At 43.8% G+C, this 27,967-nt stretch overlaps 1 protein-coding gene across 2 annotated transcripts in view; it reads left to right on the forward strand.

The window, feature by feature from the left end:
- LAMA3 (laminin subunit alpha 3) overlaps nt 1-27,967 on the forward strand; it is a 258,466-nt gene that overhangs the window by 35,322 nt on the left and 195,177 nt on the right. The window contains exon 1 of one of the 2 annotated variants that reach the window (XM_070629808.1): nt 22,279-22,392. The exons of the other annotated variant lie outside the window; for it this stretch is intronic. The gene's annotated coding sequence lies outside the window, so the exon portion shown is untranslated. Of the gene's footprint in view, nt 1-22,278; nt 22,393-27,967 lie in introns of those variants that run through there. 2 annotated transcript variants of the gene reach the window in all.

Consider the following 27,967-nt stretch of genomic DNA (forward strand, 5'->3'; position numbering starts at 1 on the left):
CCTATTTAAATCTATCTTAGCAGACAGTCACCCTGTTTAGGTTTAATGTGTAGGTCCTGGCCTGCTTTTGTGGGCTGTGGTTCCAATGGCAATTTAGTTTTCAGAGGTGATACACACTATTCTAGTCTGCTTTGTTCATCTAGTGCCTGGGGCTGTGGCTTGGTCCCTATTAGTGCTGCCTGTGGGAGCAGAATGAACTTCTCCTGACCCATGATACTTGGTAGGGGTTGAGACACACTGGGCCTTCATGGCAGAGAATCCTTTCCCAGCCCACTATCCAAAACTGCGTTGTGCAAGTGGAGCTCCTGCTGAAATAGACATTTGGAAATTGATGGCATATAGATGGTGTTAGAATATGAGACTGGATGAGATTGAGAAGAGAGAGGATCAAGGACTGAGGCCTGGGGCTCTCCAACTTTAGAAAGTGAGGAAAAAGAAAAGGAGCCAGTAAAGAAGACTGGTATGGAGTGACAAATGGGAGGAGGACAGCAGGAGAGTGTGTGTCCTAAAAGCCAGATGAAGAAAGTATACAAAAAGGAGGGAGACTTGGGGCCGGCCCCGTGGCCGAGTGGTTAAGTTCGCGTGCTCCGCTGCAGGCGGCCCAGTGTTTCGTCAGTTCGAATCCTGGGTGCAGACACGGCACTGCTCATCAAACCACGCTGAGGCGGCGTCCCACATGCCACAACTAGAAGGACCCACAACTAAGAATATACAACTATGTACCGGAGGGCTTTGGGGAGAAAAAAGGAAAAAAATAAAATCTTAAAAAAAAAAAAAAGGAAGGAGACTTACAACTCTATAATACAGAAACAAGGAGCCCAATTTTCAAAAATGGACAAAGGACCTGAATAGACAATTCTCCAAAGAAGATACATAAATGGCCAATAAGCACGTGAAAAAATGTTCACTATCACTAGCCCAGGGAAATGTAAATTATAATCACAGTGAGGTACCACTGCATACCCAGTTGGATGGCTATAATCAAAAAGATAGATAATTATAAGTACAGGTGAGGTGTGGAGAAATTGGAACCCTAATCCATTGCTAGTGGGGATATATAATGGTGTAGCTGCTTTGGAAAACAATTTGATAGTTCCTCAAAAAGTTAAACACAGAGTTACCATATGACCCAGCAGTTCCACTCCTAGTTATATACCCAGGAAAAATGAAAACATATGTCCACAGAAAAGCTTATTAATGAATGTTCACTGTAGCATTATTCATAATAGCCAAAAAGTGGAAATAATTCAAATTTCCATCAGCTGATGAATAAAAAAACCAAATACGGCATATCCATGCAATAGAATATTATTCAACAATAAAAAGGAATGAATTTCTGATGAATGATGAACATTGAAAACATTATGCTACATGAAAGAAGCCAGACACAAAAGACCATGCGTCATGTGATTCCATGTATATGAAATGTCGAGATAGGCAAATCTATTGAGAAAGAATGGTAGCTTAGTGCTTGCCTAGGGCTGGATGTTTCGGAGGGAACTGGGGCGTGACTACCTGCAGGTATGGGTTGTTGCAGAGAAGGAGATGAAAAATATGATTTATTGGACAACTCCGAATATAGCAAAAACTTTAGGATTGTACATTTTAGATGGGTGAATTGTATGGTATGTGAATTATATCTCAATCGAATTGTTAAAAAAAAACTCATGGAAAGTATGTCTCAAGAAAAACAAAGGAGAGAGAAAACAACTGTGTCAAGTAACGTAGGACTGATAACGACCAATAATGTATCATTGCAGGTGGGGAGGTCACTGGTAACTTTTTGAGACAGGATTGAAAAGCTGACTGTAGGGAGATTGAGAGAGAATGTGAGAGGAATTGAAACTTCTAATTTGAGATCTAATTTGAAGGGTTTTGCTGCAACGGGGAGAAGAGAAATGGGGGAAGAGTTGTTGAAAAGTCAGGTATAGAGAAGATTGATTGATTCATTCATTCATTCATGATAGGAGAGAGAGCAACAAGCTTGTGAGCAGATGGTAATATGAACAGGAGGGAGAAGACTGCTGCTGCTATTATGTGAATATGCTGGGTGCTGTCAATACTAACACTAATAATAATAGGACTAATACTAATGTTCACACTAATCTTTCTGCTGGCTACAGCTGTGCACAGAGTACAGTTCATGTAAGAATACTGCCTGAAAGCAATAAAAAAGGGAACTGCATCCCACAGACTGGAAATCGCATGATGCTGAGGCTTCTTCACGCAATTGTGTGCTCTTCATCGTGGCTGGGGATAGTTTGGTGACAGAAGGGCTCTCCACTTCTTCAGCCCATAGATTGTGTTAAATTAGTCTCTCCTAAGAATACTTCCACTGTCACTTTGCATCTGACTTAATTCAGGGGCATCCTTCATGGTTTGAAAGACTCTGTAACCCAGTTTCAACTATGAATTAGTCTTATCCCTCTAAGAGCTCACCTCTAGCGTTAATTCAGTAGAAATTTTGCCTGTAATGACCAGGATATACCTATTGTGCCATTTATTTAACTGAGGATTTCTGTGGTTAGTTGGGAATTTTAACCTATCAAAATGATGTCTCCTGCGCATACCAGTGCCTGCTGGACTTATTCCCTTAAAGCTATTTTTTAAAAACCTACCTTTTAAAAACACCCTTTTGATGTACTGAAGAATCCCTAATTAAGACAGCTGAATTTAAAAAACACCAGCATTGGAGCAATTTAGTAATTTGCCGGTTGCTGACAGACATTTGCCATGGCAAACATCTGCGTGAAGACTGTGTCCAACCACCTCCTTACAAACTGGGGAGGCTGCTCTGTGAGGTGGTTGAGAGTTTGGTCCTGGAGTCAGCCCGCCTCAGTTTGTGCCCTGGTGCACAGCTCACTTGCTATGTGACCCTGAGCAACAGACTTAACTGCTCGCTGTTGCAGTTTCCTCATTTATAAACTGAGATGATAGTAGTGCTTACCTCGTAGGATTGCTGTGAGGGTTGAACAAGTTAACTGCTTCATTCGTAAACCTCTTTAGGCCAGTGATTATTAAATAAATATTTATTCAATGGAGTAAAGTGAACTTCAACAAACACTCATTATTAAAACACACAGACTCATAACTTCTGCTCCTCTAGAAAACACTCTATACAATACTTTAGAAAATTCTAGAAACAGGAAAAGCAATATAAATTATGTCAGATTGAAGGTGTTTCTTTCTTCTTTGTGTTGGAGCAACATGTGCTTTAACAAGCATGTTTTGTCTTGTAAGATTCATATTTCCCAATGGTGGCATCTAGGTTTTCTTCTTTTTTCTGGAATTAACCATGAAAGTGTCACTCAGAGGTTAGATTTCATAACTGAAAAGTGACCTAAAGACCTTAGATTTAGAGAAGTGTGAATGTTGATGCATGGTTGGGAAATACTGTAGAGGGCATAAACTTGTTATCACCAAGTCACTTTTTTCCAGCTACTGAGAACTGAAATTTGGTTTTCATATGCTGTAGTCGATTTGACAGCTTATGTTGTCATAAGGGGTCACTTTTCTCTGTCTTCTTTTGGACTAGTCATTGGTTTTCTTTGTTATTTTTCTTGGACAAAACAGTTTGACAACAACCTTACCTTCAAGACTCGATCTTGAAGGGCAGCTTTCTCCCTTACAAGGTAGCAAGTTAGGAAGTTTCTCGATTCACTAGCGGCAGTGGCATTTTCAGAGGCTGTTCAAGTTCATTTGATTATACTTTATTCACCAGTAATTAGAACATGACCTCTTACAAAAACTTTCATCTCGTTTAGGTCAAGTATAATGAGTTCATTTTGACATTTAAAGCAAATGTGATGTCCAGGTTTTAAAAGGAGAATTTCTGGAATATAGGGACGTTTGTTTCTTCTTGGACTCCTGGTGGGGCGTGACCTCCGAAGAGCTCCTGCTGTGAGATAGGAAGGGGTAGCAATGAGCTCTGGATGTGCTCCAGGATTTCCTTCAGAATCTGAGCAAGTCTTACTCTGCGAACTCCCTATGTTCACCCCCACTTTTCCTCCTCCAGGGTGAGATATAAGGAAAAACGTGGAGATGGGTGTTCTCATGGTTCCCTGAAGTCAAGGTGGCCAGGAGGAGCTGCTCTCAGGTGGGACTGAAGAGGCGAACCAGCTCAGGGCAAGACAGGAGCTTAAGCAGAGCAAGCCTGGCTCACTGGTTCCAAGGAACAGCAGGGAAATAGTCTCCAGAAGACTTTTAAGGCTTTTGTGCAACTTGTCATGCCCCTAAGAGTATCATTTTTAACCTATGAGTAGTAAAAATAAACAAAGACAAGACAAATAGACAACCTCCCAGCAAACCTCAGAAGGGATGACTGCCTCAGAGGTCGGAGGTATGAAGAGGAAAGGTGACATTGCACCCTGTTCTGCAGGACTGCTGGAGGAATGGGCCTGGCTGGGGCAGGAGCACAGCAGATGAGACAGTCCTTTGAGCCTCGTTAGAGGCAAAGTCTGGGATGCCAAGGCCTGCCCACTGCCCGCTGGTCCTCCACTGAGTGGGCAGCCCTGATGGATGGTTTTTGTGCTCATTCGCCTGTCCCATCGCAAGGGCCTACACTTGACTCTCTACTTCCTGCCTGAGGGGTCTTTCAAGAGCCCCAGGAGCTTTCTTAGCCTGCGTCTAGAGCAGCCTGGAAGTGCAGGATTTAATGCCCCTAGGGGCAAACCCTCAACCCAGAGGGGGCAAAAATTGGTGGGAGAATCCCCCGTCTCCCTGCCTCTCTCTGGAAGAGTTCTAGAGTGCATTCTTCATAACTCTTAATGTCTCTGCCAGAACCCAGCCCTGTTGGCCCTGATAGGAATCTGCTCTAAATGAGCACATCAGTCATTGACTTTTCTCCCACCTCCGTGCCCCTCTCTCTCCCAATTTGTGCTTCTTGAGATCAAGTCCAAGATAAACTGTCTATACTCAGGTCTTTGTCTCAGAGTTGGTGTTAGAGAGGACCCACACCAAGACAGAGGAGAAAGGGGGCCTTGACTAAGACCGTGAAACCCTCCTAGATGTTCATACAAGCAAATACTATGAAAAAGTTATTTAAATTGCAATAAGTAGACAATTCAGAAAACGTTTCTAAAGCTCTCAGATTAAGAGTATAAAGGGAGTTCTTTATAATTCCTAAAGAAAAAAAATGAGTCACAGAGAAATTCCCCATTACTCTACCTATTTTTTCATGAACTCAGCATAGATCACGAACTCTCCAGGGGCCAGATGCAAATATAGCATCCAACCATCTGAGAGGGCATTTAGTATGCAGATGTCTTCTGGGATCTTTTTTTCTCTCGTCCTCTTCAAGACTTTGATGGATGAATCCAAAACATTCTTTGCAGCCTTTGTCAGCTCTGACTCAGACAGGGGCAAGGCCTGGGCTAGTTTCTGACTCTTCCTGGGCTCTTGGGCTTTGGAGACTAATGTGGTTGTAGGGATGCCTGGCAAGCAAGGTCACTGAGAGTCTGACTCACCTGGGTCCCTGGGTGGATACAGTTCAAACCAGAAAGTGAATTACTTTTGGATTTGACTGAATCTTCTAGATTCCTTAGGAATTCTCTAGACTACAAGCTTCAGGAGGCCAAACATTAAGTCTTCTGTGTTCACTACATGATGTTCTGCTCCCAACATCTTGCAAAGTATTCAGCACATAGCAGATACTCAATAAATATTTGCTGACTGAGTGTAGAAAGAACCAAGGATGACTCAAGGTTGGTCTGAATTTCCCCAGGGTATAGTACAAGTGGAAGCATATTGCTGTGAGACCAAATCTCTGGGTGGGAGTGGACCAGCCTTGGCTCTGTAGTTAGTAGTTGGTTCCACTTATGACGCTTGGGTCCCTCTGCAATGTCATTTAAGTATTTTATAGCTATAACACAATTAGAAGATACAGATCTTATTCAAAACAAATTTGGGCATGGTCTTATTCTGGAAGTTCTTATGCTATTGGCTAAAACTCGATCACATGGCCCCACCTAACTGCCTAAGAGCAGGCCAGAGAGTCTAGCTGTTGCTCAGGAAGAGGGAGCAAGCTTTCTAACCAGCAAAGCAGTCTTCAATGGTGTCCTACATGTGGCTCCTACCAGTTGTGAGAGCTCATCTGTGCATCTTTTCCCAGCTCTCTACTCAATGACATCAGCTATGGTGGGAGAATTTTTTTGTTGTTAGTGCCATGAATTCTCACTCCTAACAACCTTCTGTAAAGCAGAGATAAACCCTGCCCAATTATTTTGCGCCATCCTCTCACTTTGGGGCACTATATCAGACAATGCTCTGTTGCTATTCGTAGGGTTTTCATGGCCAATTTTTTTGTCAGTGGGTGGCCAGGTCTTTCTTCCTGGCCTGTCTTAGTCTGGAAGTTCCACTGAAACCTGTCCACCGTGAGTGACCTTGCTGGTATTTGAAATACGGATAGCATAGCTTTCAGCATCACAGCAACACGCAGCCTCCACAGTATGACAACCGACAGACAGGTGGAGAGGTTCCCTGACTGGGGAATGAACCCTGGGCCACGGTGGTGAAAGCATTGAGTCTCTTCCACATCCCTGCATTTCCCCTCCACACCCTCATCATCTAATTGATGATTATTCTTGCTCCTTAATATCTTGGAGTCTTGGTTCTCCTCTCTGTTGATACCACATTATCCTAGTTTGGCCCTTGACAGCTCTTCCTGTGGTTAGTCCACCAATCTTCTAAATCATTTCCCAGCTTCTACTCTCAGCTCCTCTGGTTTTGCAGTCAGCCTGGGAGGAAGAGAATCACTAACGGTGAAATGAGAAAGAGTAGAAACAGTTAAAGTTGGTGGTCTTCCAAGGGTCTACCTGTCAATCTTTCTCATTGATTCCAGAGTGAAATGAAAACTTGAACATGTCTTTCTCCCTGGTTAACATCCTTTCGTAGCTCTCCATTGCTTTAAGAATAAATTCCAAGTTTCTTAGCATGGCATATAAACCCTTCACAAACTAGCCCCTGCCTTTTCACCAACCTCTTCTCTAGATGCTACTTTCTCTCAGAGACTCTATGCTACATCAGTAGGGACCTATTTGTAATCCCCTAAATACTCCATGACATTTCTGGTGCTGTTCATGGCTTTTGGGATACCTTCCTACCATGCCTGGTCTGGCTACCTCCTTCCCAAGATAACTTAAGTATCACCTACTGGAAACCCTCCTGGCTGCCTGCTTCTCCCTGGGCTGTTTCTGTTTACTCTGAGGCACTTACTACACTGTGTTGTGAAGGCTCAGTATGCCATGAGCTCCTTAAGGTCAAGGGCAATGAGATAATCTTCTTCTGTTTATCCACGGGGCTTAAAAGTCCTGGTACGTACCATGTCTTCAACCCATACTGAATTAAATGGAAAGAAAAATTCCAAACTGTTCTTTTCATATTATCCCATTGGATTGTACGTCTTGCTATAATCATGAATAGCTCTGCTTTGTTTTTTTAAAGATCTCTTAACACTTACATTTACTAGTTTCCATATATAACCAGCACCACAAGTGTAACGTATAAAAGAAATAAGTTAAATATGCATCCTTCGAAAATATGCAGTAGGCTGAAGGCAGACAACATAAATCCAAGAAACAGAAGCAGGAATAGAAATTGTACTAGGAAGCAGCAACACTTTTCTTCTGTAATTTTCTAAACTCTCTACAGATGGAAGTTAATATGATAAAGTGGTAAACAGAGGTCACTGTGAACTCCTTCGTGACTCTTACAAAGTAACCCTGGGTTACACGCTATTATGACTGGCATTCAACTACGGCCCAGGGTTAAGGCCATTGTAAAGCTGTCAGGGATCTTTCTTGTCAGGAAGGGTGATAGCCAGGGTTCGGCATCCCATTGGGAGGCAAAGCCTGCAGTGCAGGGAGAGGCACTAGAGGGGGTAGCCCTCTGGCTGTTGAAGGAGCCCACGTGGTGTTCATCTCTCTTCGAGCTAAACGGCAAACATACACATGGGGTTCATTTCTTAAGAACTGCCAGGGTCACGACTCATGCTGATGAGAGAAAAATAGAAAGCCCTTGGTGCCTTTTAGAAAATGTTAATTCTATTTCTCTGAGAGTTGGCCATGCAGTTCAGACAGAAGACAGCATGCCATGATACCGATAATAAGTTACGTGGAACTGTGAATTGACCAGGAAGGAAAGTCACTGTCTCCTTGAGAGGGGCCCAGGCTGCTGTGCCAACCTTTGGTAATATGGGGGTGGTCAGGGTGGGAAAGAGACCAGAGCATAGAACCTGGGAAGCCTGGGGTCAGGGCACCAAGGGGTCTTGGGGTGGGCCTGGCAGGCCCTCACCTATCAGTTGAGGGGGACTCACGCTTGTGGCTAGAGATGCTTGTGAACAGTGTTTGTGAATGTACCTGACCTGGAATATTGTTAAACATAGACTAGTAGTATTATCATTATAACATGGAATATTATTACTACTTAGGGAAATTGTCATTGATGCTCCCACCCTTGCCTTCTCCCCCTTTCCAGACTTCCAGTGAGCTTAAGCTGCCGTATCTCCTCTAAGTGAGTAAAGTATCTATGAACATATTTACACTAAAGTTCTGGAAACTCAGTACTGATGTTACATCTTCACAGAATGTTTGCATTTAAAAAATTACTATCTTTGTCATGGAACTACTACTTCTAGGAATTTATTCTAAGGAAATTAATGAGATAAATGCTCAAAGGTTTGAGCAAGGCTATTCTCAGGAGCAGTGTTCCTAATAATGTAATGTGGGAAATAATCTTGTGTCCAATAAAAGGGGACTGATTCATTCAATGGACTGATTGGCAGCCATTAGAATGATGTCATAGAGGGGTCTTTGTTGACGTGACATATGTCCGTGCTGTATTGTGAAGAAACATATCAAATTTTGTGTAAGCTGCATGTATAGTATGGTATGATTACATTTTCTTTGTGTGTAAGCAAAGAAAAAAGTCAGGAAAGAGAGAATCTAAAATGCTGAGTTCTTTTCTCTGGATGGTGGGATTACTGATGATTTTTGCTTTCTTCTGTAAACCCCATTTACAGTGTAATTCAGATTAATGACTTTGGGTTATTACCTAGGTACAAATCTGGCCGCACAGCTTTCTAGCTGTGTGACACTGGACCTTCGAGTTAATGTCAGTTTCTTCATCTGAAATTTGGGGATGAATCTAGTACACCTTCATAGAGTTATGTGAGGAATTAATAAGGTAATACAGAAAAAACTCTTAGAATTATGCTTCACACACTAAGAACTCAATCCATGTTAGCTATTGCATCTGTATTTTTTTCAATGAGCATGTACTACTTTTAGCGCTAGAAAGACAATAAAACTAGTTGGGAAAATTTTTCCTATTGGGAAAAAAGAAGAGTTCAATATAGAGGACAAAAGAAACAATTATTCCTGGTGGGATTTTAGGTTTTGATGAAAAAGCTTAATTGGAGCTTTCCTGATGCTCTCCATCCCCCCAAGATAAGCTTCTGACTGTTTCATCCCAGAATGAGACGAGCCTGCTAGAGATCTTCAAATGCCAACCGAATCAGAAAAATGACCAGTAAATGGAAATTGATTTTTTTAAAAGAGCCTATTTTATTCTTTAGCTAATCTTGAAAACTATTTTATATTTCTTCCCTTGTGAAACTTTCATGATTTCAGACATATTTTGACCTTAAATCATGGCAGTTTTTCCTATTACTATTAATGGCAAGCATTTATAAGGAAAAACTGAATTTCATGAATTCTTCACAATGTCCCAATGAGTGCTTGAGTTAAATATAATGTCTCAGGGGAGTCCTCGGGCCCTGGCGCCTCCTCTGCTCTGCCCTCTGTCCTCCAGGGCATCTCCCTCAGCCCCCACAGAGCCTCTGCTCCTACTTATGCCTGTGACCCTGGAGCCTTGGTACGCTGCCAGACTATCTCCCTTTACTCTTTTCTTCCCAAGGCCTCTTCTTTCCTTAGTCCCATTTCTATGACTCTCTTCTCTCTTGCCTTTTCATTTTCCATTCTTCCATTGCATTTCCTTTCTTTAGGGAAAAACCAAAACCAAACCAAATCATCACCTTTTCTTGTGATCGCTGCCAGCCTTCAGGAGGGGCACTGTGCGTGTCCCTGGCCGCTCCTCCCAGCCCCAGAGCAGTGGCCCACTGAACCATTTCGGCTGGTCAGGGCTCCTCAAGGAGGCTGGGCTCCACAGGACCCTGCTTGCTGCCTGGCTACAGCTATACGCATAGGCCCTGCCCCAAACGCCTCACAATGCACGCAGTGTGGGCATCCTGCCTCCCCAGGACTCTGCTGCACCCTCCAGACTGGAGGGGTCAGGCTCATTTCCCCATGCCCCACCTGACAGCTCCTGTCTCTTTTCCACACATGGTGTCTTTGGGCTGTGCAGCCTGCAGAGAAAGCTGCTTCGTGCTCCTTGTCTCTCTCTAATCCAAGAGCAAGTTCCTGTGCTATTTGCACTCCGCTCTTTAACTCTCAAACCAGTAGTGTAAACATTCTACAGCTTAGGAATTCCTGATTCAGTACATCATACGTGACACACTCTGATCCATTTGTTTCAAGCGCCCTGAGCAATAAGATTGTATGTTTACCTTTATAGTTTCTCAACATCCCAGAATAGCCAGAATGGAACATTTGGTCCCTGCCCCTGCCTCTAACAATTGTCCTAGCTCAGCAGACTCTGACCATCCCCTTCCCTGCCTGTTACAAGCGTGCACTGTCCCAGGAGCTCCCTGCAAGATGGAGGGGGCCCACCAGGCCAGGGAGCCTGGGAACTGGGACATGTCATACTCTTTCTGCTTCAGGATCTCAATCGCCAGATCCAGGGGGACACAGCAGCATGAATTCAGCCTGGTGTCTCTATCAGAGGTGTAGACCGGCAGAGCAGTGGGGCAGTTAGTGTCAGGGTGAGAGAGCAGGGCCCAGGGCCTGGCAAGGTGAGGTAGAGTGCACGAAAGCAGAACCCAGCCTCCTTAGCGGGAGAGAGGTGAGGGCAGCGACACTGGATGCAAGGGCAGCTGTTTTACACATACCTGTGTTTCAGGGCAAGGGCATCGCCCCTGCTCTGCTCAGGCCTGGGCAGGGCTGGACCTGAAAGTGCCTAGTGTTTAAGACAGGTGGGTCTGCCACCTTGCTGGGCTGCCCTGGCTTGCCCCCGTTAATAGGTTGCTATGACTTTCACACACACCCCTGTTAAACTCATTTCATTACTCTCCCAGCCAGCCATCCACTCGTCCTGGACACAGCTCTCCTTCCTTCCTTCTTTCGCCCATTTCTTCCAGTCCACGTGCTGCCGGCCCCCCTACTCTCCCCAAGGCTACACAAACCACCACCCAACCCAAGGATGGCTTCACATCCCTGACCTTGAAACCCTGCTCGTTTTCAGCCTGGGCAGCTCTGACCTTGCTGCTCAGTGAGGTCTTTGGATCAGCCGCATTGACATCTCCTGGGAGTTTGTTAGAGCAATGCAGAATTCCGGGCCCCAACCTGAACCTATTGAATTGGAACCTTCATTTTAAGTCTCCCCAGGTGGACTGCATGCACGTTAAGATTCTGGAAGCCCTGCTTAGACCAGTGTTCCTCAAACTGTCTGTGAGTAGCACTGCTCTAGACCACGTACCATAGCTTTTCTTCAGAGTTATTGATGGCCATTGTGTTGCATTCCGAAAAGTCTGCCTGTCCTTTCTGTGACCTCAGGTCTCTTCTCTGGCTCAGATTTGGTTGTGCAGTTCAAGATACATTTGTTAATTATTTAAGACTGTAGCCCCAAGCCTCCTCATGACCCAGATAGTCTCCCTCCCTCCCCCATCCACTCTCCCCCCTGCTCAGTGCCCAAAGCAACTGACCTTCGGGGGCATCATCTACGGGCTCCCCTGCCCTCTGGCTTCTGGCAGGGTTTGGCCAGTGGGAGGTGCATGCAGGTGCTCAGCTCAGAGGGTGGGAGGAGAGCAAGATTGGGGCATCTCTTCTCCCCGTAAGTTACAGTATCTCAGTTCTTCTGACAAGGGTCTCAGCTCCTGGCAGGCAGCTTTCTCCTACAGCTATAGGTGTGTTCCGGCTCCAGTTTCTGCTTCCTCTCCTCGCCCTTCAGGTCCAGGGCGGGAAACGCTCTCAGATGGTCTTGGCTCTGAGGTGCATCACCATCATGAGAAGTCTTCCCTCACCCTGCCCACTCCTTTGTACACAGCTGCTTTGTTAAACTCCCCTCAATTACTTCATTCTAGTTGGTCAACTGTCTTCCGCTGGGGCTCTGAATGACACCTGCACTCATGCTTTTCAACTGGTTGAAATTTATCAAAATCCCCAGTTGTCTGCTCTGAAAGAATGAAAGGAAATTATTAAGGAGGCGACTAATAGAAGTTCTTAAAAAGTACATATAATGTGAGTGTGTGTGTGTGTGTGTGTGTTGAGAGAGAGAGAAAGAGTGGGAGAGAGGGAGAGGAAGAGAGAGAGCTCAATTGAATTATGACTATGAAGTAAGGAACAGTATTCTGTTCCTTTCTATATCCCCAATACCTAGGAAAATAGCTGGTGCGTAGAAATAATTTAGTAAATGTATGTTTAATGCATGAATGAATGAGGATACAAAGAGTTCCTTGCTTATATATGCCCACTTTACATACGTCCCTCACACACCAAAAACCATACATATGCAATAGATAGTAAAATATCACTGCAACTTGGAAGATATTGAAGACGTAATGAAGAAGTTGGACTTTTGGTCATTTATATTTAGAATATTAATCTAAACATTTAGAAAAATAGGTGATAGGAAGAAGGTATGGTGGTCTTTTCCGTATGGTAGATAAGCTCATAAGTCTTAAAAAGTTCTTCAACATCTGCTTCCCAAGATGAATAACTTAGAATTTAAAAACCTAAGTTTATGGCAGCTATAACATGAGTTTAATGCTAACATACTTTGCTGGAAACTATTCGAAGCACCTTTCAAGTATTGACTCATTTAATCCTCACTACAACCTTGTAAGATAGGTCCCCATTTTCTCAAAGAGGAAACAAGCTCAGAGATGTTGCTTTGTAGCCTTCCAGTGTTACATAAGCTATGACTAATGGTCACAGGTGAGCATGGGGTGGACAAAGGATTCCTAACCAGGCTGTCTGGCTGCAGAGCCTGCCTTCGATACCGTGCCATGATAGTACACACGATGCTCCTTTTCCTTTTGCACTCCGGCTCTGTGAAACTCTTATGGCCCATGTGGGTATCTGGCTTATAACTGCTACCTCTCTCTCAGTATCTTGTCCATCATCTTCCACAGTATTCCCCTGTGAAGGTCCATTTGGGAAATCTCTTTAGTCCCCCAAATAGTTGTGCTTCTTTTTGGCATTAAAAAACTAAACTAAACAAAAATGTGAACACTGGGATCCTGTTTCCCTCTTTATGTTGGCTACTAGATGCAACTTATGGCTCTATCTTGCAAGTGTCTGGAGCTTCCTGGCCTGCATTTTGTGTGCACACTTCACTAGGGGCTCAACATTTCATCCTTACCTACAAATTTTCCTTTTATTCCATTTTGTGCCTTGGTAATTTCATATTGCTGTTGCATTTACATTCTTTAGGATTTAGGGCCCTAAATCCCTCCCTACTCTTTTTTTCTTACACAAAATAGGAAGTAAATGAATACAAGCAACATTTTGATGAAACAGTAAAATATAATTACTATTTTCATTCCAGCCATATGTATTATTGCCACTTAGAATAAACTCTCAAGATATATTTTACCTTACTTTATGACTATCCTAAGCCTGAAAAATTTGTATATTCGTATAAAATGTTAAATGGTAAAGTGTTAAATGATATTTCTGAGTCATTTCAAGAAGTATAATAGAATTCTCTAGAAAACACTCAAGCTGTGTAGCTGGCTATGGCTCAGTTTTTACTTTTGCTTTCTTCTGAGTGGTTTGTCACAGAGAAGCTCAACATAAAGCAGAATGACTAAGCATCAAAGGCCGTCTAAAGTGGATGCTAGGTTATAATTTTCTTTTTATGATACATAATGGACAAAGAACCTATTTCTACTCAGCTGTTTCCTTTTAGAACTGATTCAATATGTTTTTTGCTAGAGCAAATATATCCTTTAATTATAAGACCTCATTACCTATTGTACTATTTCATTCTCTCATTTTTTTTTTCTACTCCTAAATGTTTCCAGTGGCAGTAGGATAATAATATGTGTGTTGATAGCTGAGAGTGGATTTGTTTTTAAATATATAGGGATTCATTCATTCATGCTTATGAATCCTAAGCATTCATATCATGACTCATAATATCTCGAGGCATTCTTTCAAAAGACCCCTTCCCACCCACATTGTACCTCTTCCTAGACATTATTTCTCCTCCTGTTAAAAGTTATTGCTCACTTTGGAGAACAATCGGAGTTTAGTAAAGCATGGTCTCTGCTGAAATTTCTTGCTCAACTACTGTTCTATCGAAGATAGACTTGCACCAATAGATTGTAATCTGGCTACTGAAAGATATTTATTTTGTCCCCCAAGCTGATCTCTGTTCGTGACATGGAGATAACATACAGTACACTGTGGGAAAAACAGGGCCAGCTTTCTATAGAGATGGTTCGGCAGCTGTGGGCATGCTGTATTTTCAGGATGTAGAGCAGGCTGTTCACCAACCTCTGGAATTCCTTTAGCTGGGCATAAAGCTCTTAAAAGGCTGACATGTTTGGGAGAGGCAAAATACTGCGTTAAAATTCACTTGAGACCAGGTTTCCATAGGAGAAATAGCAGCACCAGAAATGTACTTCTGATGGAAAAAAGGATAGATATTATAGGATGGACTAGTGTTTCTCAAACTTAAATGACCGTCTGAATCATCCATTCAAATGGTGATTCTGACTCAGAAGGTTGCAGATGTGCTCATAGATTCTGCATTTCTAAGATGCTCCCCACTGATGCCACAGTTGCTGGCCTGTGGACCACACTCTGAGCAGAAGGGACTAGAAGGATTCCCTGCTCATCAGCAGACCTCACTGGGAAGTGGAGAGCAAGGCAAAGGCTGAGCCAGAAGCAGGGTGGGCAGTGGAGAAGAAGCGAGAACCCTGGTGAAGAAGATAAGGTTCAAGAGGAGTGAGCACAGCCTCCCAAACGGCCTTGAGAGTGACAGTGGACACTATGCTAGGGACACACAGACCCAGAGGTGGGAGCAAAATGTCTTCACAGCCAGATAACTCTTTATATCTCCTGTTTCTGGCTTTCTTGAGCGTGGTATACACAGAGGCCGGAAAATCAGGCTGTGCAGCAACTTCTGGCACTGGCAGCACCGCTCAGGGAGGAAAGACTCTTTGAAGAATGTACCAGACTCCCCCACTTTGGCCCTGTCTGGCCCTGAAGCCATCTGCAACAGCAGCATAGCTAGTAAAAGCCCCGGCTTTGGAATCAGAAAGATACGGCCTTGAGTCCTTTCTATTACCACTCACTGTGTGATGATAATGTTCCGCATCTTCTACAAACTTTGGTTTCTGCATCAATGAAGTAGAGATAATGTTAATACCAGTATATAGGGTTATTGTAAAGGGTACAGAAACATATAAGCTTTAGTTCCTGGCACATCCTAAATTGTCGACAAACGCTAGTTTTCTTCCTCCTCCTCCTTCTCATCATTATTGTAAGAATTCCACTTGCCTAGTCTTCCCGCAGGTACCACCTTTTACTTGCTACTGCAACCACCTGCTCAGTTTTCCTATTTCCTTACCCTGCATTTCCTCGAGCTCGGGGCACTAATCCCAGCAGGTAGAATTTCAAGTTCTGGAACTGAGCCACAGCCCAGGGAGCAAAGCAGAGGAGCCTTGGGTTTCTAGCTCAGCTCAGGGCTGGCCTTGAGCCGTGGGGTGTCCCGCTGCCATCAGGTCCCTGCATCATACCACAGCAGCTGGGTCCTCTCCACCCCTCTTCTCCTTCCCTGGCATTTGTCAGAATCTCTTTCTGTATATTCATATAGAATTCTGGGATTTCACATTCTTCTTGGAGAGAAAATGCGTGAATAAAGAATTAGGATACACTCTGATAAGTGTAACCACCGTGGAGGGAGGTATTATCTCTGCTTGGGATGTTTCGAGAAGGTTTTGCAAGGAAGCAGCCTTTCCATTAGTCTTTCAAAGACAAATAAGAGTTTCTTGGGCCAATACTTGGCCTTGGTCATAGCATGACCAACTGTCCTAGTTTGCCCAACACTAAGGGGTTTTCTGGGATGCCGGATTTTCATTAATAAAACCAGAGAAACCAGAATGGTTGGTCACCCCTGCAATTCCATCATGATGATCTGTTTGGATCTTAGAGTTGTGTTTTCTTTTACCAGTTATCCAAGAGCCAGTGGTCTGAGGCTGGGACCTGGATATCAAATTCTAGAACGTGTGGCCACTTTCTGCCAGAGCAGTACTGGCTCTCAGAGTCTCTACTCTTTTGTCCTACTCCTTGATGTTGAGACCTGTCTGATTACCTGTTTCCCCTGGGTGAGCCTGTCTTTAGGTCAGTGTTTCTCAAAGTCAGACCTTCAGTCCCTGTACTAAGAAGGGGGACCCAAGCTTGGGGCTTAATGCCATGTTGAAATTCTTAGTAATTTTATGTTTGAATTTGTGTTTTGTAAGCGAAGTCCAGTGGGACAAAGGAGGGTGTGCCTCCCCAGACAGGTTCTTGGCCACCTGCTCACCCAACCCCTTGGGGGGGACCTTGATCCCTCTAATCCTCCTCCTCCTTGTCACCACCCTGCCACCCTTTGCCCCTGGCTGGGGTCTGGGAGCAGGTACAGGGAAGGTTGGCTGCATGCACACCGTGCAGAGGAGGGGCATGGCAGCCCATTTCTGTCCCAAGCTAGCAGAGTGATGGGCGACTTGACAGAGACGAATCTCTTGTCCATGCTGCATCCAGGTACCAATCGCATCCCAGCGAAGAGGTTCCAGTCCCTTGGGGGTCATCCCTCTGTGGGGTTGGGGTGGTAGGTCCATGGGAAGGGGAGCCTGACCTTCTTGCCCTTGGCCAAGGCATGGTGTGTGATGTCAAGCCAGCAACTGTCAGGAGGGGGATCGTGGCATGTACACAGCCAGTGGCAGAGTGGGGTCCCTGGCGCCTGTGAGGGTCTGGATTCACCCTTGCCCAAGGGAGGGCAATATTAGATAACAAATAAAAAAATACCATGATAAGCAAAGAGAGAAACTGTGGAAGAAAGGAAGAAGTATATTTTAATAGCTTTAAAGACATTTTTTTTCCTGCCTTTAAACAAGGGCCCCTGTGTTTTCATTTTTCTCTGAGCTCTGCAAATATATAGCTGGCCCTGGTTCTAGGCCTCACTGCAGACCTGAGTTAGAATGTCTCATTCTAACTCTAATTAGACCTGAATTAGAATACTGAATTAGAATGTCTCAACTGTAGCCTGAGAATCTGTATTGTAACACACTCCCCAGGTGCTTCTGATGCACATTTAAGTTTGAGAGCATCATTTTGCTCTCTTACTTGGCTGAATGTCCAGAACTGGGCACATGATCTCTCAGCCACAGTTGTCCTCTAAGGTCAGCATGGCCAGAGTGAACGAAAGAAGAAACAACTCAACACCTCTGAAATCTCAACTTCTACTGCCATTGATTTCCCACTTAGCAGGGACAGTGGGGCCAAATTGCTATGAAATGGGGTCCTCTAAGCTTCAGCGCCTCTGCTTTTCTAGCTTGCCAGGATTTCTAGTTCTTCTTCCATCTCAAGGTAGGGCTGTACTCACCTGTCTCTTTGAAGGAAAGCTTGGCCATGGGACCTGCTTTGGTGCATGATGCACCACATTCTCTTCCTATCTCAGTGATGTTCCAGATAGTAGGGGCTTCATTGTCTGTGTCTCCAGTGGTTTGTGAGGAGGATCTGGAGCAGAGCCCACCCTCAGTAGACATGTAACATGGGTGAGATACAGATAAACTTATTTTTTAAGTCACTGTGATTTTCATGTTGATTGTTGCAACCAACCTATCATGATGACACAGGCTCCACTCTAATGAGAGTGACTCTAACCATCCTCAGGTCCTTAGCTGTAGAACAAAAGTCAGATGCATAGAACTTCCTGCATTGACGGAGGCGAAAAGAGCAAGGATTCCCTTTGAGAACTCCCTAAACAGAAACTTGGGTTCTTCTGACTAAACTATGGTAATGAGATAGCCCCACGTGGCCATCCCCAGATCTTTGTGCCCCTGAACCAGAAATTTCAAGAGGTGACTAGTCCTGGGCTTGGCTTGTGGAAAGGTCTTGCCAGCCTGCAAAGAACATCAAAGAAGGAAGTAGCCAGAAGTTATAAGGTCATGGAGGTACGAAGCAGGACCTGGGATCTGAGTAGCCAGCAGGAGCAGGATCAAGCCATCCAAATGGACATTTTCAAGCTCAGAAAGTTCTCCCAAATTTGGGGTGGATTTATTCCTTGGACACCATTAGTTGAATTGCAGTTCAAGTGGAAGTGGTCCTCTCTCTTTGCAAGTCAGGCCATTAATGTACCTACAACTTTTAGTCAGTAGGAAGAAGTTTAAAAAAATTTCAATTACTGGCTGTTGGAACCACAAGAAGAAAGTGATTCCTTCTAGGATGCATGCGCTCCTTGTGTTTGCATTTATGAGGCTCCTGCTGGTCATGCTATCTCCCCGACTCTAAGTACACAAGGTGGCTTCTGCTGCTGGCCTGGAACCAGGAGAAGGTGCTGATGCACATTGCAAATGGCTCCCTTGGATTTTTGCCAAGTCACTTGACCAAAACAGGTGGCAGTATATATTTTGTGATTACTAAAGGCTGATGCTCCATTTAATTTTATGCTGTTATATCTCCTTAGGAAGCAGTTGTTAGAGAATTTTAGAGATGTGGTCCCCACTTCAGGGAGATGAGCTAATCCTTCTTCTCAGCTCATCACATGTTATGCATTACGCCCCGCTCTAGTTTTACTATTCTATTTCCCTTTCACTCTCAATCCCCACTCCTGTTCCCTCCCCCTTCATAAGCATCTTCTGTAACATCTTTGCTACTTAAGCTGAAACACCCCTGAGTCCTTGAGGAGTGCTCACTTCCACCTACTGACCCTTACCTGTTCCAGGCTCTGTGCCAAGTGCTCTCCAGGCATCGACTCTTTCATTCTTTATACCCAGCCTCCGTGGTGCATGGTCATTGATGTTTCCTTCCATGTGGAAGAGGCTCCACCTGGGTAGCACTGCTGGCCTCTCTCTGTTCCCTCTTCTTCTGGATGGTGAGCGTGGAATCAAGAATTGGGCACGCGTAGCTCTGCCCATCCCCTGAGAGCAGGTGTCCAGAGGCATGCACTCTTCCCTGCTTCTCCCGCCAGAGCCGTGGGGACTGCCCACCACAGGACAGCTCATCCAGGGTTAACCAGCAGCAGACACAACCTGCCTTCTCCAGTATCAGCTTCACCAGAAAAAAAGGTGATATTTTGTCCCCATCTCCCTTGCTCCTTTGTCTTATTTCTCAGTTGGTTCTGAACCAGATGCGGAAGAAGCCTGCTTTTTATTGGGCCCTTTCAAAGACTCCAACATTAAGTACTATTACTATTTATTTTTACGGATGAGGGTACCAAGACACAAAGAAGTGAAGGGAATCTCCCAGATTGTGCCACTCAGAAACTGGAGCCAGAGGTTCTGGCCCCAGGTCCTATCCTCTCACCCTCATGATACACTGCTCATAAAATATGAAATGTTTTATGTGAATATATATGTGTGTGTGTGTGTGCTTGTGTATCTGTATGAATGAGTGTGTATATATATGTAATTTATATAAATGTGATATAACATCTAGTTTGATGTCTTCTGTATTCATGTAATTTATGTTACAAAGCTTCATCGATATTGTATGTGTATCTATTTCCTTGCTTCTGACTGCTACAGGGTTGGTATTTGTATGGTCATTAGTGAGATAATCTTTCTCATTGACTTACTTACTAGAATATTGCCTGGGGGGAGTCACATATAGGTATAGATGAGGTGTGCACCAAAAGTTACGTCAGATATTTAGAACTCATATTGTATTTTTTCTCAGGAAAATGTTATAAATAAGAACCTCCTAAGCTATGCCTTAAAAATCCATGTAGTCCCTTGTGTAGCTATAATAGCTGTAATATTTCACATTTGCAAAATAGGATTGTATAAACATTATGGTATAATCCCCCCTCTCCGTGTAGCTTTTGAGGTAAGGGGAGAAAAGGCACCCTGGACTGGGGAAATTTCGGCTTAAGGAAAGAAGACCAGGGAGTAAGAGATTGGGGAAGGGGGCAGAGATGGGTCCATGGGAAGTGAGAGGGGGCAGGTCATTGCGTAGGTTGGGGGTGTGGAACTTTGGGGTTCCACCCACTTCCGGCCCCAGACTTTCCTTTCCAGAATGCCTAGCTACTTACCCCATCCACCGTCTTAAGATCCAGACCTCATTCCCTGTGGGGTGGCGAGATTGTTTTTAGTGGGATGCTTCCTGCTGGCATGGAAGGTGTTTTCCCCCATCAGGCCCCTTCTCTGCCAGCAGGCAGAGTGGGAGTATGCTGTGCTCCACCTGCCAGGTGTGCCTGGAGCTGATTAGCGTGGAGCCACTGGCTTCAGTTTCCCAGTTTAACCCACACCTGCTGTGGTAGACCTGTCTGGCCATCCTGCTTACTTCCCTGGCTCTTGTTCCACTTCATGTCCCCTCTGGGGCAGGCTTGAACTCTGCCCTAGTTCCAACAGTGTCTTGCTCAGAGCTGGGTTGAAACCCAGGAAACTGAGGCTTGGAGAAGTTCAGCTCGCTCACCCAAGGCCACCTGACTCCTGGCTGATGCTGAGCTGGCACAGAACCCTCCTGATGCCTGTCAGGTGGGCAGCCACTCCACACTTTCTCCACTGCCTTGCCACCTGCCCTCACCCCATCGCGCTCTAACCCTTCACACCCAGGCCTCCCCGACCCTGTGGCATCACTGTTTTCCACACGTTTGTCCTGCTGTGAAGGTGCCTGCTAGACGTCCTTGCTGGAGCCTAAGTGGGAGCATTTGGGACACAAGAGGCAATCTCACGTCCAGATCCAAGAGTCCGGCTGGGGATAGGCCTTCCCATCACAGTGACTGTGACTTTGAGCTGTCCTATTTCATGCCAAGTAAGTGCAATCCTCGTGTTTTGGCTGACTCCCAGCATCGCCCTCATCCAGGAAAAGTGTGGGCCCTGCCCTGGCCGACAGCTACATGTAGCTGGAGTGTTCCTGTTGCACTTCTTGAGTGGGCAGGATAATCAAGCACACATCCTCTGTTCACAAGGCCATGTGCACTCTAGACATGAATATTTATTTAATTACTCCTGTAATGAGTGTTTTAAAGGCAAAGCACAGTGCTCCAGGAAGCATAAAATACAGACAACTAACCAGAGAGAGTGAAGGCTAAGTTGAGACCTACAGGTTACATAGGAGTTAGCAGACTCCAGGGGCTTGGATTAGGCTGCAGTTGGGTCATATTGAGCTGAGGTGGATGCAAGGTATCTCAAGTGGAGATTAAGTGGAAGTATGGGTCTGAGGTTGATGTGAGAATTCTGCGCTGGAGATATAAATTGGGAGTTTGGAGGTAAGATAGAAATAGAGTATGGCATGAGGCAAGAAAAGGCTGAGAGCTGAACTCTGGGTGAACAGGAGGAGACAGGGGAGTGAGTTAAAGGTGAGGCAGGGGTACAAGCAGCTCACCACTCTTTGAAGATGTGTGGCTCTGATGGGGAGAAGGCGGTAGAGTGGAACTAGAAGGAGGTTTGGATGGAAGGAGTGACATCTTCTCTTTAGGAAAGGTAAACGCTAATGGCCAGGCTCCACCAGAAGGCAGGAGGGGAGGGGGATCCTGAGCACAGATGGAGGGATTGGCTTTGACGGGAAGAGACTCCTCCCTCCATTGGTCCAGAGGGAAGAAGGAGAGGATGTGCAGATGCAAATGTGCTCATAGATTTGGGAAGGGAAGGGTTGAGAGTTCATTTTTGGTAGTTCTGGTTTTACCAGTGAAAGAGAAGTCACCTTCGAGCGTGGAAGGAGCAGAGGTATTGGGTAGGGTTTGAGGAGCATGGAGAATCAGGCTCAGAAAATGATCAGAAGCAAAGGATTCTGCACAGTTGGAACCATAGTCCCATCTGCAAGGACACAGCTACGGCTGAACACTGGTCCCTGCAGCTAGGGCAGATGACAGTGTCAGCACTGAGCCTGGACTCTGGACTCTGTATGCCCCTGCTGGGGTCAGCCACTATCCCCAGAAGCCAGATGGTGCTGCCGTCTTTGCTGTTTCTAGAAAGAATTCTTCAGTGTCTCTGCCTTTTTGTATCACTTTCTCTAGATGCAAAATCTCAGAAGGAGATATCCAACTTGCTGAGCCCAGGTCATGCACCCATGCTGCCTTACCTGCCAGGGGAGCCAGAAAAGCTGGCATTTTCAGCTTCCAAGTTGAAAGGTACATTTTGTTCCCAGCAAGTTTCATACGGTGGGAAGGGCATTCAGATCCTCGAAAGTCCAACAAACAAAAGACAGACACCCTCCAACATGGCCTTCACTCCAGCCATACTTAGGATGGCAGCGCCAGTCCCTGGTGTCAGATGCAAGCGCCGAGAGAGCCTCTTCACCCAGAACTGGCTGTGATCTTTCTCAGGTGCAGGTGGTGCCTCTGCAGATGCATGGTCTCTTTCCTGTTTGGTTGTTATTGTGACGACCAACCCCTCAGACAGTGGTACGACCTCCTTTGAAAACTACCGTGCTAGGGGATTTAGTGATCAGAAAGTAAAGACAACTTCTGGCCAAAGGGCGAGTTCTAAGAAGAATATTTACTCTGTAGCCCAGCTGATTTGAAATGACACTTCAGCTTACAGCTTATTCCAGAAATGAATATGCTGACTAGTAAAAATGAATATGCTTGTAACCAAGCAAAAAGGGGCTCATTCTGCTCACCACAATCCAGTGCCAATTAATTGCAAACAAGCCAATGGTTGAGAAAGGAAAGTTTATACGATTAGCTGGCATAATTGGAAGATGGCGGACTCGTGTCCTAAAGAACCGTCATAAAATCATACAGGATCTTGAGGCAGTCATATAGGGGAAATGGGCAGGGAAGAAGGGGGTTTAGGGATGTCGACCATCCAGCATGACGAACTTCAAGGTGCCACATGATCTCTTTCTTCAGTCATTCATGATGGATACCAATGTAGAATTGTTCTTTCTGTAGGTTGTTGTGTTCCTGGGGAACTCAGAGAACAAAGTTATCATCTTATCACAGTTGGGAGATATACATAAGCAGGAGTCATAGCACTAGAAGATCACGTATTTTGTAAAAGTGAGAGATGCTTAATCATCTAGGCTATGTACAGGCTAGAATGTACTCATAGAGACTAGTGAGTCAGGGTCATATATAGTTACAGGATTGCTTCTTTCCCCTAAGATGGCTTCCCTCATGCTAACTTAAAATCCAGCTATTACATGCTGAGTCAATTTAAATGACCATCGTTGTGCCCAAAGATATGCACAGCTGTTGTCCAAAAGGTCTCTCTAGTGCCCTGTCATTCATAAGGGCATTGGAAACACAGCCAAAAGGATAATTTTAGCCTTGGGTAAAACTCTGATTTAGCCATGGATGCTGAACATTGAGAAAGATGTAACAGAGGGAGAAAGGAGTGAATAATTGACAGTGAAAAGTAGGAAAGGACCATTATGAGTGCAGGCTAGAAATGTTAATACTTTTCAGGTAGAAAGATATTGGCCAAGAGGAGGAATCTGGAACATTATGGAGCATGTGGACTTATTTGTCAAAAATGATGGTAATGTCATGTGGAATCTGATTTCGGACAAATCATCATCACTGAGAAGTATTTTGTTGAAGCCTACCATGGTGTAAGTTACTTATCTTACATAAATCAATATATTTTGGGAAGTTGTTGAGTGTAAAGAAAACATAAATGGATTCAAGGAGAATTTAGATATCTTGGTTACTGGTTATTAAAGTTGAGTTAGTTAGATCCTTTGCCTTGGAAGAACATGACCACATAATTTTCCTTGTTCTGTATAGTTTGTCAGACAAATTTGTAAGCTACTAATCAGTTGAGTGAGTGAACCAAATGTCATACCCAACTTTATTATAAATTAGCAAAAAAGCATGAATGAGAAAAAGTGAGTTTTACAAGGGGAATCAGGTCCTAGACAAAAAAATTCCCCAACAGTTGAGAGTAGATATAGAGAGTAGGATAAAATATAAGACTTAATTATGAGCTCAGAGTTCTTGGATTCCAGTGGGCTTCACTTTATTTCAGATCACTACCAAATCTATTTGTAAATCGTTAGTTGTGGATAAAATGCTCTTGAGTAACATACGTTAGTCTCAAGTTCTACCCTCTGAGTCTACTTAAGGAACAATGATTAAAGTCATGATTAATGGAAATCATTTTTTTCTCCAGAGTTAAGAATTCATCAGTAATAAAATATAGATGCAAATGTTTCACCTTCTCCCTGTCTTTTAAATTTTGTTCTTGAACTCTTCCTTTAAAAAAATAGTGGGCTTGTCATTTTCCAAGTTATTGGAGTGATCCAAATCTTTAGACTCAATTTCGGTTTAGGGATTTTATTTCTCAGGCTATCATAGTTATTTTTAATGAAGAAGTGAGAGACTTTAATTCTCCTCTCCTTTCCAGTTTCTACCCTAATCTTTGTCTCCTGCTGACTTAAATCTGAATTCCTTAACAAGAACCTAGGGAGACGTGGTGTTGGTATTTGAATTCTGGGCAGGCTGTCATGTGTGATAAATAGTAGAAATCTCGGCTGCTCGCAAGTGTGGGAGGGGGGATCCAAGAGAGAAAACTTTTGACCAAACACAGAGAAAACGTGTAATGGCCAGAACTTGTCAGCAAGGCAGTGGGTTTCCTGTCAAAAAGAGATTCTATGTTCTTATTCTGGGTGAGAGATTGACCCAGGGAACTCTTGAGTCCCTTCCTATAAGTTTCTGGAACGATCTACATTCCCTCCTCACAGGTGAGCAGTGCTTCTGGGAAGCAGTAAGAGGAGCTGGGGGACTGAGTGCCTTTCCTCCCAAGCACACTCGTTTTGGTGGTCCCAGGGTCTGGGTTTTATAGCAGGGTGATGATAGACCTACAGGAAAGAAGCGCCCTGGCCGGGCCATTGGCAGATGTGGTCTTTGGACCACGATTAAAAGAATCCTTTTCGAGGCCAGCTGAGTTATGTTTTCATCACTCGCCTTGGTTGTTTTATAAGATTGTACTTCATTTTGTAAAAAGTTTTCAAGGAAGGTTACTAAAATGGAGTTTAATTTCACTTGATCTGTATCTTTCCTTCTCAATTAAAACATTTTTATAAAATTAGCTCATTAGATAAGTTTTCCAAATGGGCACCATCCACAAAGGAAGTTTGTGTGGTTCCATATTTTGGGGACATATTTTTCATAATTTGTATTTATTTTACATGGATAGTGGAAACATTTATAATTTAGTTAATAAAAATAAATGTTTCAAAATATCTCTCCATGGGTTACTTATTAATGACAAAGGTAAAAATGTAACTTTGTAATGGGGAAACCTGGTGGATATCATCCTAAGTAAGTGATTAAACATAGCATCACTAATAGGACAAGCTGGCATCACATTCCCTCGGGCATGATGCCCTGAGAAGGACAATCCTGCAGGTAGTTATCCTGCCAAAATCCTTACCCTGAAGCAGACCATGAGAAAGCAATCAGACAAATTCAGATTGTGCAACATTCTGTGATAGAAGGACCTGGACTCTTCAAAATGTCAATATCAGGAAAGACAATAACTGTGGGAGGGCTGCTCTGGATGAAAGGAGACCAAAGAGACTTGCTGACTAAATGCTGTATATCATCCTTGATTGGACTCTGGAATGGAAAAGTACCATGGGCATTGCTAGGAGAGTCAGGGAAATTTGAATGCAGACAATGTATTAGATAAGATTTTTGTATAAATAGTAACATTTCTTAGACATCAAAATGTTGAGTTTGTGTAGGAGAAATGTCCATGTTCTTGGGAGACACATGCTGAAATATTTAGGGGTAAGGCATAATGATGTCTGCAACTTATGTTCAAAGATTCCAAAAAAGCATGTGTGTTGTGTGTGTGCGCGCGCATGTGTGTAGACACAGAGAGCATGCAAATGTGGCAAAATGTCAACTTTTGCTGAATCTAAGTGGAAAGTGTATGAATATTCATTTACTGTTCTTTGAGCTTTCCTGTAGGTTTGAAAATTATGCAAAATAAAAAATTGGGAAAAGTAAATCAGAAAATGCTGCTTTGTGGAATAATATGCTTATCAAATTATAAACTATTATAACAAACTAATTTCACATTATAAACTTAGACTTTTTTGGAGGAGGTTGTACTATTTAGTTGAGTGAGAAGCTAATTTTGGATGCCACTTTAAATACGTTTGCGTAATACTTTACAATTTCATATGTCTTGTTTATTAATTTCATTTTGCTTCAATATTTACTAAGCACCTACTCTAGGATACAGGAGTGATAAAGACAAAAATATGTCACAGTGTAGTGGGAATGACAGATGAAAACAAATACGTGCCACAGAGCATGATAAGTGCTTTTTTAGATGGAGAGTATAAAATTTGTATGAGGTGGATATTATTGCCCCTCATCATTTTATGTTATTTGTAGACAAGGAAATAAAACCTCAGAGTGGTTCAGTGATGTACTTAGAGCCACATGGCTAGGAGTTGATTCTCCTGCACCCTTAGCAGTCCAGCACTAAGCTCGGTCACCAGATGGGACCACTTTGGGGTCCACCTCTGTCTATGTGCTTGCTTATTGGTGCAACTTGGAGCAACTACACAACTTAATTATTCAGTCATTCATCCATCCATTCATTCTTTCATAGCATTTATTGAACACCTACTACATGCAACCTAGGAAGGCCCTGAAATCAATAGATGATGGGCTACAGTGAGCTGCAACTTCACAGGCTTCAGAGTGATGACCCCTGGGGAGAGAGATGAGGATCAGACAGTGCTTCTCATCTCACCCACTCACCTGGGAGGCTGTGAAGTCAAAGTGTCTCACATTCCACCTTTTATGATTATTATCTGCTTCATTAAAGTGTTATTTAAAAGACCACTTTGTATCTCTACCTAAATCATCATGAACAGAGTAAAATCCATTTCTAGCTTGTTCCAAAAGCACATGGAGAGAAGACTAGAACTCCATCTTCTCGGTCATTTTTTTCCTCCTTTGTCTCCCAAATGTTATTTCTCTGAAAATGCACAGCTTTGCCTTTGCTTTTCTGCTTCTAGGAACTCCATAGGCTGACGCTTTCTATAGTTTCATAAAGGGTCTCGTTTATATCAGTGAATCTCACGTGTGGTTCATGCGTGCTTTGAAGTATTTTGAGTGACCAAAAAGCAAACATAAGTTACTGATAATAGGAGTTTAACAGAAGGGGCCATTTAAAAGGCAAATAATTTTTAAATAATGAAGCAGAAGAGAATAAATCCATACCTGTTGGTTTAACAAGCATGAGCTGGACCCGTCATTCTGCCTTGCAGCGACATTTTGAATCTGGGAGTCTCCGAGATTTGCTGCAGAGCTGGAGCACTTGGAAAGAATACGGCTGCAAGTTACACAGCAGTGATGGTGACAGAGAAAACATAGAGTCTGTCAGTGCAAATGGCATCAAGAAAAGTGAAATGCACCTTACCAGTAGGGCACATAAACGTGTGTTGAGGAACCTCAGAAACTAGTTCCTAAGACGAAAGTGGGAGGGAAACGTTATAGAGCGGAATGCCCTGTGGGACAGGCGCTGGGAGATGAGTTGGTGACTCTGGCCTTATTAAATGAGGCCCGGGTAGTGGGTTCATATAACAGGTGGAGGGGTCCACTGCTGCGTGTCTCTCCCTGCTGCTAGATTGGGGATTTTTAACCGCTGCACTGCTTCAGAGGGACCACACATTATCTTAGAATGGGAGGAAGTGAAACAAAGAGAGTGGCCTTCAGAGCCACTTCAGCTAATTCA

Source organism: Equus przewalskii, chromosome 7, assembly GCF_037783145.1.
Source record: "Equus przewalskii isolate Varuska chromosome 7, EquPr2, whole genome shotgun sequence".
Lineage (NCBI taxonomy): Eukaryota > Metazoa > Chordata > Mammalia > Perissodactyla > Equidae > Equus > Equus przewalskii.